The sequence below is a fragment of the Salvelinus sp. IW2-2015 genome, linkage group LG26 (genome assembly GCF_002910315.2).
Source record: "Salvelinus sp. IW2-2015 linkage group LG26, ASM291031v2, whole genome shotgun sequence".
Taxonomy (NCBI): Eukaryota; Metazoa; Chordata; class Actinopteri; order Salmoniformes; family Salmonidae; genus Salvelinus; species Salvelinus sp. IW2-2015.
The window spans coordinates 34,077,982-34,090,328 of NC_036866.1; the positions used below are offsets into that span (position 1 = coordinate 34,077,982).

The following is a 12,347-nucleotide window of genomic DNA, read 5'->3' on the forward strand; positions in this document are numbered from 1 at the left end:
GCATTTTTCCTATTTTGTTGCCTTACAACCTGGAATTGAAATATTTTTTTTGGGGGGGGGGTTGTATCATTTGATTTACACAACATGCCTACCACTTTGAAGATGCAAAATATTCTTTATTGTGAAACAAACAAGAAATAAGACAAGAAAACAGAAAACTTGAGAATGCATAACTATTCACCCTCAAGTCAATACTTTGTAGAGCCACCTTTTGCAGCAATTACAGCTGTAAGTCTCTTGGGATATGTCTCTATAAGCTTGGCACATCTAGCCACTGGGATTTTTGCCCATTCTTCAAGGCAAAACTGCTCCAGCTCCGTTAAGTTGGATGGGTTCCTGCTCATGTACAGCAATCTTTAAGTCATACCACAGATTCTCAATTGGATTGAGGTCTGGGATTTGACGAGGCCATTCCAAGACATTTAAATATTTCCCCTTAAACCACTCAAGTGTTGCTTTAGCAGTATGCTTAGGGTCACTGTCCTGCTGGAAGGCGAACCTCCGTCCCAGTCTCAAATCTCTGGGAGACTGAAACAGGTTTCCCTCAAGAATTTCCCTGTATTTAGCACCATCCATCATTCCTTCAATTCTGACCAGTCTCCAAGTCTCTGCCAATGAAAAACATCCCCACAGCATGATGCTGGCACCACCATGCTTTACTGTAGGGATGGCGTTCTCGGGGTGATGAGAGGTGTTGGGTTTGTGCCAGACATAGCATTTTCATTTTAGTCTCATCTGAACAGAGTACCTTCTTCCATATGTTTGGGGAGTCTCCCACATGCCTTTTGACGAACACCAAATGTGTTTGCTTATTTTTTTCTTTAAGCAATGGCTTTTTTCTGGCCACTTCCGTAAAGCCCAGCTCTGTGGAGTGTATGGGTTAAAGTGGTCCAATGGACAGATACTCCAATCTCCGCTGTGGAGCTTTGCAGCTCCTTCAGGGTTATCTTTGGTATTTTTGTTGCCTCTCTGATTAATGCCCTCCTTTCCTGGTCCGTGAGTTTTGGTGGGCGGCCCTCTCTTGTCAGGTTTGTTAAGTTGCCATATTCTTCCATTTTTTAATAATGGATTTAATGGTGCTCCGTGGGATGTTCAAAGTTTCTGATATTTTTTTATAACCCAACCCTGATCTGTACTTCTCCACAACTTTGTCCCTGACCTGTTTGGAGAGCTCCTTGGTCTTCATGGTGCCGCTTGCTTGGTGGTGCTCCTTGCTTAGTGGTGTTGCAGACTCTGGGGCCTTTCAGAACAGGTGTATATATACTGAGATCATGTGACAGATCATGTGACACTTAGATTGCACACAGGTGGACCTTATTTAATTAATTATGTGACTTCTGAAGGTAATTGGTTGCACCAGATCTTATTTAGTGCCTTCGTAGCAAAGGGGGTGAATACATATGCACACACCACTTTTCCATATATATATATTTTTTCATTTCACTTCAACAATTTTTGTGTATGTCCATTACATGAAATCCAAATAGAAATGCATTTAAATTAAAGGTTGTAATGCAACAAAATAGGAAAAACGTTAAGGGGAGTGAATACTTTTGCAAGGCACTGTAAAGATGATGTTGTAGGGCCATATACTGTGTTAGATCGATATACTGAGTAATGGTCTACGCTGGTTCTGTGTCAATAGGCATGCAACCGGAGAAAATAATGTGAAATTGAAGAAATGTAATGGTAGTGACATAGGACATGTACAGTGCCTTCGTAAAGAATTCAGACCCTTTGACTTTTTGTTACGTTGCAGCCTTACTCTAAAATGTATTATATTGTTTTTTTTACCTCGTCAATCTACACACAATACCCCATAATGACAAAGCAAAAACAAGTTTTTAGAAACTGAAATATCAGATTTACATAAGTATTCAGACCCTTTACTCAATACTTTGTTGAAGCACCTTTGGCAGCGATTACAGCATCAAATCTTCTTGTGTATGACGATACAAGCTTGGCACAGCTGTATTTGAGGAGTATCTTCCATTCTTCTCTGCAGATCCTCTCAAGCTCTGTCAGTTTGGATGGGGAGCGTTGCTGCACAGCTATTTTCAGGTCTCTCCAGAGATGTTCGATTGGGTTCAAGTCCGGGCTCTGGCTTTGACACTGAAGGACATTCAGAGGCTTGTCCCGAAGCCACTCCTGTTCTTTGCTCCGTTCATCTTTGCCTCGATCCTGACTAGTCTCCCAGTCCCTGCCACTGAAAAACATCCCCACAGCATGATGCTGCCACCACCATGCTTCACTGTAGGGATGGTGCCAGGTTTCCTCCAGACTTGAAGCTTGGCATTCAGTCCAAAGACTTCAAACTTGGTTTCATCAGACCAGAGAATCTTGGTTCTAATGGTCTGAGAGTCTTTAGGTGCCTTTTGGCAAACTCCAAGTGGGCTGTCATGTGCCTTTTACTGAGGAGTGGCTTCCGTCTGGCCACTCTACCATAAAGGCTTGATTGGTGGAGTGCTGCAGAGATGGCTGTCCTTCTGGAAGGTTCTCCCATCTCCACAGAGGAACTCTAGAGCTCTGTCAGAGTTACCATCAGGTTCTTGGTCACCTCCCTAACAAAGGCCCTTCTCCCCCGATTGCTCAGTTTGGCCGGGTGGCCAGCTCTAGGAAGATTCTTGGCAGTTTTAAACTTCTTCCATTTAAGAATGATTGAGGCCAATGTGTTCTTGGGGACCTTCAATGCTGCAGACATTTTTTGGTACCCTTCCCCAGATCTGTGCCTCTACATTCTGTCTCGGAGCTCTACGGACATTTCCTTCGACCTCATGCCTTAGTTTTTTCTCCGACATGCATTGTCAACTGTGGGAACTTATATAGACAGGTGTGTGCCTTTCCAAATCATGTCCAATCAATTGAATTTACCACAGGTGGACTCCAATCAAGTTGTAGAAACATCTCAAGGATGATCAATGGAAATAGGATGCACCTGAACTCAATTTAGAGTCTCATAGCAAAGTTTTTTTTTTTTTAATTTACACATTTTTAGCAAAATTATAAAAACCTGTTTTCGCTTTGTCATTATGGGTTATTGTGTGTATATTGCTGAGGAAAATGTTTTATTTAATGGATTTCAGAATAAGGCTGTAACGTAACAAAATGTGGGAGAAGTCAAGGGGTCTGAATACTTTCACTCACACATCAAGTGTTATGAGATGTTTGTCTGACAACTTCCATAACTATATGAACTTTTCCAATTGAACTCTTGTTTTCATTTTGTTGTTTTTCTCCAGTGAACCCATCATCATCATGAACCTGTTATGTTTTTTCTCTTACAGTCCCAGCTGACCTGTCCCCTGTCAGAGAGTAGAGAACGTCACACAGGTATGGAGACTTCTCTTTCAAACTTCCAAATGTTATATGTCAACCAAATGAATACATTAGGGAAGAACCAGTTTGGAGAACTTCGTAATGTTTAATAGGTTTTAGTTCAGGTCTTGTTAGTGTGTTGCAGTTTCCTGGCTGTCAATTCTTAAATACACAAGAGAAAAGTAACCCACCTGATCTGTTGCGTTGGTGTGGTTCAGAGACATTTTCTCCTATCATGAATCATGTGGATACAGTCAGACCGTGCAATACAGCCATTCTGATTGTGCTTCATCTTAATGTGCTGAAAGTCTTTTGGAAGTTAAGCAGAGCTGTAGTGATGCGATGTGAGCACATGTTTAAATGACTGATTAATTGGTTAATAACAATCAAATATTGGTACATATTTGTAGATGTTGATACATTTTTCGTAAGGGAAATTCAAGTCTGAAATTTCAAAGTGGAAATGACAATCTTCTAAAAACTTTTGAAACCTCAAATACACAACAAGTTTAACATATCCAGCATTACAGCAAATTAAGATTCTAAATCTGTAGGTCTTTTAGAAGCAGAGCGGTTGGTGGCTGATGTCAGGCTCGGAGGACTGTGGTGTGTCTGTGTTTGTGTGTGTCCCAGAGCCTTGTCAGTTCCAATGATGTGCATAAACCCTGGATGACTGACGGGGTGTTGTGTTGAAGCCACCGCACAGCCATCTTGGTACTCCTCCATTATAAAAGGTATAGAAATCCATTTAGGGCTAGGGTCTATTTTCCTGAATTTCTGCCAGACTAACGTGCCCAAAGTAAGCTGCCTGTTACTCAGGCCCAGAAGCCAGGATATGCATATAATTGGTAGCATTGGATAGAAAACACTTTGAAGTTTCTAGAAATGTTAAAGTAATGTATTAGACTATAACACAATTGATATGTCAGGCGAAAATCCAAAGAAAAACCAACCGGAATTTCTTTTTTTTGAGGTCCCAGACTCTTATAATGGAAAGCTATGGGTCCTATGCAATTCTAGCTCGACGATTGCAATTCCTATGGCTTCCACTAGATGTCAACAGTCTTTGTCAACAGTCATTTGTTTTTGACACGTTTATTCTATTATAGACACCTTAATGCATACTTTTAAAATATATTATGTGAGCTAAACATAAATGAAAAAAATTACAATGAACAAAAATATAAACGCAACATACAACCATTTCAAAGATTTTACTGAGTTACAGTTCATATAAGGAAATCAAACAATAGAAAATGTTTTATTACCCCCTAATTTCACATGACTGGGAAAACTGATATGCATCTGTGGGTAAACAAATTTGTGCACCACATGTTAGCTAAATAAGCTTTTTGAGCATATTGAACATTTCTGGGATCTTTATTTAAGCTCATGAAACATGGGACCAACACTTAACATGTTGCATTTATATTTTTGTTCAGTATATAAAAAAATGTCATGGAAGTATTATCATTTTTTTGTACTGATACTACCCCAATATACCCCAAAAAATAAAGTACATATACAGTTGAAGTCGGAAGTTTACATACACCTTAGCCAAATACATTTAAACTCAGTTTCACAATTCCTGACATTTAACTCCTGTAAAAATTCCCTATCTTAGGTCAGTTAGGATCACCACTTTATTTTAAGAATGTAAAATGTCAGAATAATAGAATAGAGAATTATTTATTTCAGCTTTTATTTATTAAATCACTTTTCCAGTGGGTCAGAAGTTTACATACACTCAATTAGCATTGCCTTTAAATTGTTTAATTTGGGTCAAATGTTTCGGGGTAGCCTTCCACAAGCTTCCCACAATAAGTTGGGTGAATTTTGGCCCATTCCTCCTGACAGAGCAGGTGTAACTGAGTCAGGTTTGTAGGCCTCCTTGCTCGCACACGCTTTTTCAGTTCTGCCCACCAATTATCTATAGGATTGAGGTCAGGGCTTTGTGATAAGGGGCTTTGTGTGGTATTTGCCACTCCAATACCTTGACTTTGTTGTCCTTAAGCCATTTTGCCACAACTTTGGAAGTATGCTTTGGGTCATTGTCCATTTGGAAGACCCATTTGCGACCAAGCTTTAACTTCCTGACTGATGTCTTGAGATGTTGTTCAATATATCCACATCATTTTCCATCCTCATGATGCCATCCATTTTGTGAAGTGCACCAGTCCCTTCTGCAGCAAAGCACCCCCACAACATGATGCTGCCACTCCCGTGCTTCACGGTTCGAATGGTGTTCTTCGGCTTGTAAGCCTCCCCGTTTTTCCTCCACACATAACAATGGTCATTATGGCCAAACAGTTCTATTTTTGTTTCATCAGACCAGAGGACATTTCTCCAAAAAGTACGATCTGGCTTCTTTTATGGCGGTTTTGGAGCAGTGGCTTCTTCCTTGCTGAGTGGCCTTTCAGGTTATGTTGATATAGGACTTGTTTTACTGTGGATTTAGATACTTTTGTACCCGTTTCCTCCAGCATCTTCACAAGGTCCTTTGCTGTTGTTCTGGGATTGATTTGCACTTTTTGCACCGAAGTACGTTCATCTCTAGGAGACAGAATGCATCTCCTTCCTTAGCGGTATGATGGCTGCATGGTCCCATGGTGTTTATACTTGCGTACTATTGTTTGTACAGATGAACGTGGTACCGTCAGGCGTTTAGAAATTGCTCTCAAGTATGAACCAGAGGTCTACCATTTTTTTCCTGAGGTCTTGGCTGATTTATTTTGATTTTCCCATAATGTCAAGCAAAGAGGCACTGAGTTTGAAGGTAGGCCTTGAAATACATCCACAGGTAGACCTCCAATTGACTCAAATGATGTCAATTAGCCTATCAGAAGATTCTAAAGCAATGACATCATTTTCTGGAATTTTCCAAGCTGTTTAAAGGCACAGTCAACTTAGTGTATCTAAACTTCTGACCCACTGTAATTGTGAAATAATATGTCTGTAAACAATTGTTGTACATATTACTTGTGTCATACACAAAGTGGATGTCCTAACCGACTTGCCAAAACTATAGTTTGTTGACAAGAAATTTGTGGAGTGGTTGAAAAACAAGTGTATGTAAGCTTGACTTCAACTGTAATTTTATCCTTTAAACATTTAATTGAAATACTGTAGAATTCCATTAATTCCTAATGGAGGACTGCTCCTACAGCGGAGTGCCAATATGGTAGAACAGTGGCTTCAATGCCTTTCAATGGCCAATACATAGCGTCTGTAATCCAGGGTTTATATACATCATTGGTCAAACCCCCTCCCGTGGTGTCACCGTGAGGCCATTATGTTTTCCTGGAACCTCCAGACAGACTACTGTGCTCCTGTTGGTTCTGCTGTGGAGGGAAGGCGTAATGCTGGCAGGCCTGTTACTGTACTACACATACATGCAAGCATACACATATACACACACACGCAGATGGGCTCTCTATAACCTCTGTTGTGTCCGTGAGCTATAGAGCCATTAGAGAGATGGATGAATTGGCGAGGGGGAAGTTCAGACCATTTTGATCTCCACCGTGACGGTGCTCAGCGTAACATTAATTCCTCCTCCGAGAACCATCAACTATGTCCCAACAGGAAGTTCCAGTCTCAGAAGGGTTACAGTGGTAAACAGACTGGGAGAGGGAGGGAAATGGGTGTGTGGATGAATGGATGGTAGATCAAGGTTGAGTTGTATTTACTTGGGTAGCTGAGGGAGGAGAGGGTGGATTGGCTGTCCGAGGAATAGGGAGGGAGAGGGGGAGTCTGAGACCCAAGTCTGGGTCTGAGTGGAAACTTGAATGGAGTGGAAATTGGGCCGGGGGCCACTCTGCAGATCCACCTGAGTCCTGCCAGAGCAATCAGCTATCAGAGAGTTTAGAGAGGGAACCATTTGCCACACTAAGTAAAACCGGCAGGGGTTTGTAGGGATTTGGCCTAACGTTTAAGCCTTAATGCCAGGATATTTGGGTACGTGAAGTCGTTTTGTTTTGGGGAGTGGGTGCCAGACCTTGTCTGCCTCAAAGTGGGATCACAGCACTGTAGCAGGCAGCATTCTCCCCTGCTGGAACGCGTGCCAGGTGAAGTGAATCTACTCTCAGCTTCCAGCTGTGTAAACACACATACACACACGCAGGCAGGACAACAAACACACACACCACATATATGGACATACACGCGAACACACACACACAGTTTTGTATTGCTATCCTTGTGCGGACCAAATAATAGATTCCTATCCAAAATCCCTAACCCTAACCTTAACCCTAAACCTAACCCCAAACCCTAAAACTATACCTAACCCTAACCCCTAACCTTAATTTTAATCCTAATTGTAACCCCAATCCTAAACCTAACCCCTATGCCTAAAATAGCATTTTTCCTCATGGGGACCGGACTTCTGGTATCCACAAGGATAGTTAAACCACACACACACACACACACACAGACAGACACAGACACAGAGCAATACTATCAATCCTAATAAAAGCACTATGTCTAACTGGAACGCATCAGGGGGAAATACTCCCTCACACTCCCTTTTTCTGTCAAATTAAAACAAAGCTGAATTTTCTCCACTCTGTATGGGCCTTTAAGCCTTGTTAAAAACAATGAGTTTCTTCAAAGAAGTAAACATATTTAACAAGGTCTGGTGTTGTCTTCTTCCTGTCTGAGAACTTGCAGAGGAGCGTGACACTGTCCTTCCTCCCTCACCCCTTCTCTAATAATCTGTCTCTTTAATTTTATACCCCTTCCTTTCTCTCTCCCTCTGTGTGTGTCTCTCTCTCTCGCCCCCCCTCTCTGTTTCTCTTGGTCTTTTTTTTCTCTAACTCTCCTGTTAGCAATAGACACACATACAGTAGGTTTTTGGTGCGTGTCCACTGTAATTTAGCATTTTCCAAAACAGGTATAAATCAATATTTCAGAGATATGATGCATACCATAAACACTGACAGCCATGTACAATGGTAAATGTACAATGTATAATCTAACCGCACCTATATATGACATAAACTTGCTGTACAGTTTTACTGTAATGTAACGGAACCAATGGTGGCACCTCAACAGTTAACATCCAAAGACCTGCAGAATTTCAGGTATTAGAGTATTGGTCACTTTAGGAGCTGGCTCTCCTTACTGTAGGCTGCTTGTGGGCTATGGACGACTAGAATGATTCAGAACCTGGAGGCGGCAGGCAGGGAAACAGTCCACTCTGTGTCCCAAATGGCACTTTATTCCCTACATAGTGCACTACTTTTTACCAGAGCCCTATGGGCTCATTAAATAGGGAATATGGTGCCATTTGGGACATTGTCCCAGTCTTGGCCAAAAGGCAGTAGCTGGATAGCTGGGCTGTTAAAGGCATTGAGACTTTAAAGCTTCATTGTTTATGTATCCAGTAGAAAGCAGAGACTCCCCGACGGCCCTCTTCAAATCAGATGCCGGGGATTTTTTTATGGTATATCGCTCCTCGCTAGTCGCTACCAAAGAGATCCAGAGCTGACGTGTGCACACACACCAGTGGAGGCTGCTGAGGGGAGAACGGCTCATAATAATGTCCTGAACAGAGAAAATGGAATGGTAAACACCTGGAAACAATGTGTTTGATGTATTTGATACCATTCCACTGATTCCGCTCCAGTCATTACCAGGAACCCGTTCTCCCCAATTAAGGTGCTGCCAACCTTCTTTGACACACACACACCATTGTGAAAGGAAAACAGCCTACCTTTACTGTAGTGTTAGTGGGGGTTATTTATTTGTGCTGGTTAACCTGTTTATTTGCTTGACCCTGTTTGTGTACCGTATCTGTTAAGTTGCAATAGGCCCCTGCTTTGTCATGGTGTGTTCTGGGCCTGTGGTGGTGCTTATGGTAATGTCCTGTTTAGACGGTTTCTATAAAAATATGACAGGGCTATGTTGGTGTGTGACATTAGGGTCTGTGTACTGTACTGTATACTACGTAATAGACCCATACACACCACAGAGGGAGGGACATGGAGAGGAGGTAGAGTAATACAGTCATGCTTCACCTCCTTTTCCTTTTCCTCTCCCTGGTATTATAATTCTTATGGTTGTAGGAATAGTTATATAAGTATGGATGGAGTTTTATGGGCCCCGGATGTGGAGTGTGGTATCTCTCCCTCACTCTTTTCCTCCTCTCTCCATGTGTCCCTTCTTTTCCTCCTCTCTGTCCAATAGTTTCCATCTTCTCCTCCTCTCTTCTTCTCTCTGTTCACCCTCACCTCTCTCTTTCCATCTCCCACCCTCCTCCCTTTCTTCTCCCCCCTAGCTGCGATAATCACATCACTTACACTACTTCACAGCTCTGTACGTTCAATCAGAAACTCCAGACTCCACTGTGACTCTTAAAGTAGAGTCAGACCACAGGAGAGGGGGCAACATAGGGCCTTGTGGTCGTGCCGTCCACCAGCCTTCCACCAGCCGTCCAACAGCCTCCCTGGAAACAATAACACTGGTCCGTTGGAATCTTCAGACCCACCAGACTCAGTGTTTAGAGCAGAGCAGCAGACAGACACTGTAGTGGTCCTGCAGGATACAGTTCAGCCTGAGTCCAGCTGCTACCAGACAGGGAAGACCCAGGATGCAATAGATATGCCACACAAGCAGAGTGAGTGAGGACACACACACACACACACACACACACACACACACACACACAGGCTCAATCCCAATACCCCCCTTAGCCCTCCCCCTGTTTTCGAGCAGTCCAATACCCCACCGAGGACTGCTCGAAAACAGAGCAACTAGTGGTAGGGAGAGCTAAATAAGGCCTATGGAAAGGGACATTACTACAGTACATCATTCGGGCACATCAGAAACTGCCAATGGATACCACGCAATTCATTGACGATGAGCCTTGTGTTTTCACAATGCCTGTACTGGGGGCTGTTATACATTCCTTATATTTCTCATGCAACAAATACGTACTTACCCTATGAGCAACAAATGAGAGCAGTAGAACAACAATGTTCCCTCTGGCTGTGGTTCAATGTGGAGTTATACTGAAGCAGGACTTTCATTCCATAGCAGTTTGACATGTAACGTTAACAGTCACTCAGTCATTACTCGTTGAAGCATTAGAACAATTAAAACCACTGTTCTGAACTAATATTTATACCAAACATTTTAGGGTCGGCTACATAGCTACACAGATAGCAAAACATTTCCCCCTGCTTGCTATTTTCCGCTTTTCCCTACGTCCAAGGCTATAAATACAGTTAAATACCATTTTAATTGTCACATGCTTCGTAGACAACAGGTGTAGACTAACAGTGAAATGCTTACTTATTGGTCCTTTTCCAAATGTATATATAATAATAGAAATAGTGGCACAGTGAATAGCGAAAAAACATAACGAGTAAAAATAACATGGCTTTATACAGGGAGAGGAAAATAACATGGCTATATACAAGGAGTAGAAAACAACATGGTAATATATAGGGAGTGGAATATAACCTGGCTATAAATAAGGAATGGAAAATAACATTGCTATATACAGGGAGTGGAAAATAACATAGTTATATACAGGGAGTACCAGTACTTAGTCGATGTTCAGGGGTACTTGAGGTAGCTATGTACTGTACATATAGGTAGGGGTAAAGTGACTAGCAGTATGTGTGTGTGTGTGTGTGTGTGTGTGTGTGTGTGTGTGTGTGTTGGGGTGTCAGTGTAAGAATGTGTGGGTAGAGTCCAGTGTGTGCATAGAGTCAGTGCAAGAGAGTTAGTGCAAAAAAGTGTCAATGCAGGTAGTCCGGGTAACCATTTGATTAGCTGTTTAGCAGTCTTGGTAATAAGTCTTATGGCTTGGGGGTGGAAGCTGTTCAGTGTCCTGTTGGTTCCAGACTGCATTGATACCGCTTGCTGTGTGGTGGCAGAGAGAACAGTCTGTGGCTTGGGTGACTGGATTCCTTGACAATTTTTTGCGACCTTCCTCTGACACCGCCTGGTATAGAGGTCCTGGATGACAGGGAGCTTGGCCCCAGTGATGTACTGGGCAGTACAAAGTCCTACCACCAGCGGGCGAATGGAGTTTGCCGTTAGCAAGGGATTTCTCTAATCTCAAATTGGGCGTGCCACCTTCTAGCTGACCACAGCCAGCCAGAGGCTGCAAGCAGTTTTTGTTGTCTTTTTAAATACCTTAGATTTGTTGTGATTTTAATTAGATTTATTTGCCAATTTAAAAACCTAATACAACCACACATGTGAACATAATGCAGTCCTGTCATTGAGGATGATGCAAAAAAGTGATACACCTAATAATTGACAGTTTAAGTAGATTAATGATATATGGATGATTATTCCCAAGAATAGCCTACATTTTTGCCATGGATTTAATATACTATATATTTGAGGAAATAAAAACGGTTCCTTTCTAGCAATAAATGCCACTCCCTAAACCGCCTCACCCACTTGAAGAAAAGTGCTGATCACTACGTACAGTCATAGAACCAGTAGATAGTGATAGCGCTGACATCATCCACATATTCCTATGGAAAACTCCCAATGGTGCTTGAAGTATTATAATTTGAAGCACCAAAAAAACGCTAAGTATCATGGTGAAAGTTGGCCGTAACTACAATAGCAAAGGATCATGGTTGATGTAGTCGTTTTCATCTTGCCTCAGAGAGTCAACCTATAAGAACACCACAACCCCTTAGACGCACGTCTAAAGAGCGTGCATGAGGGCGCGAGCCTCCTCGTAGCCTGCCGGGCCCGTGATTGATCTGTGTCAGCACGTGGTCCCGTGTGATTACAAATGTTGTATCCGGAATGGATTAGTATTTCATTAAATATCTTGATTTCTAGCTAACTTTAAAATAATTCACAGTGGGGATCAAACTTAATCACAATAAACACATTTTAGAGCCTAAAATGGACGTTTACATAAGCTTTCTAGGGCAGACCAGGGCTTTAAGCACTGCTAGGTTGCTACGCAGTAGCTGACCAGCAGAGCTCATGACTTCATGCTCCAGACCCGACACTGGGGACCTGCGTACACTAGATGGGGGCACCTCTTAAAT

The 12,347-nt window shown here is 42.2% G+C and overlaps 1 long non-coding RNA gene across 1 annotated transcript in view; it reads left to right on the top strand.

Annotated features, from left to right (window-relative positions):
- LOC139023064 (uncharacterized) overlaps nucleotides 1-12,347 on the top strand; it is a 64,218-nt gene that overhangs the window by 35,298 nt on the left and 16,573 nt on the right. The window contains exon 2 of the long non-coding RNA XR_011474208.1: nucleotides 3,285-3,330. This is a non-coding gene — a long non-coding RNA (uncharacterized lncRNA). The remainder of the gene's footprint in view (nucleotides 1-3,284; nucleotides 3,331-12,347) is intronic.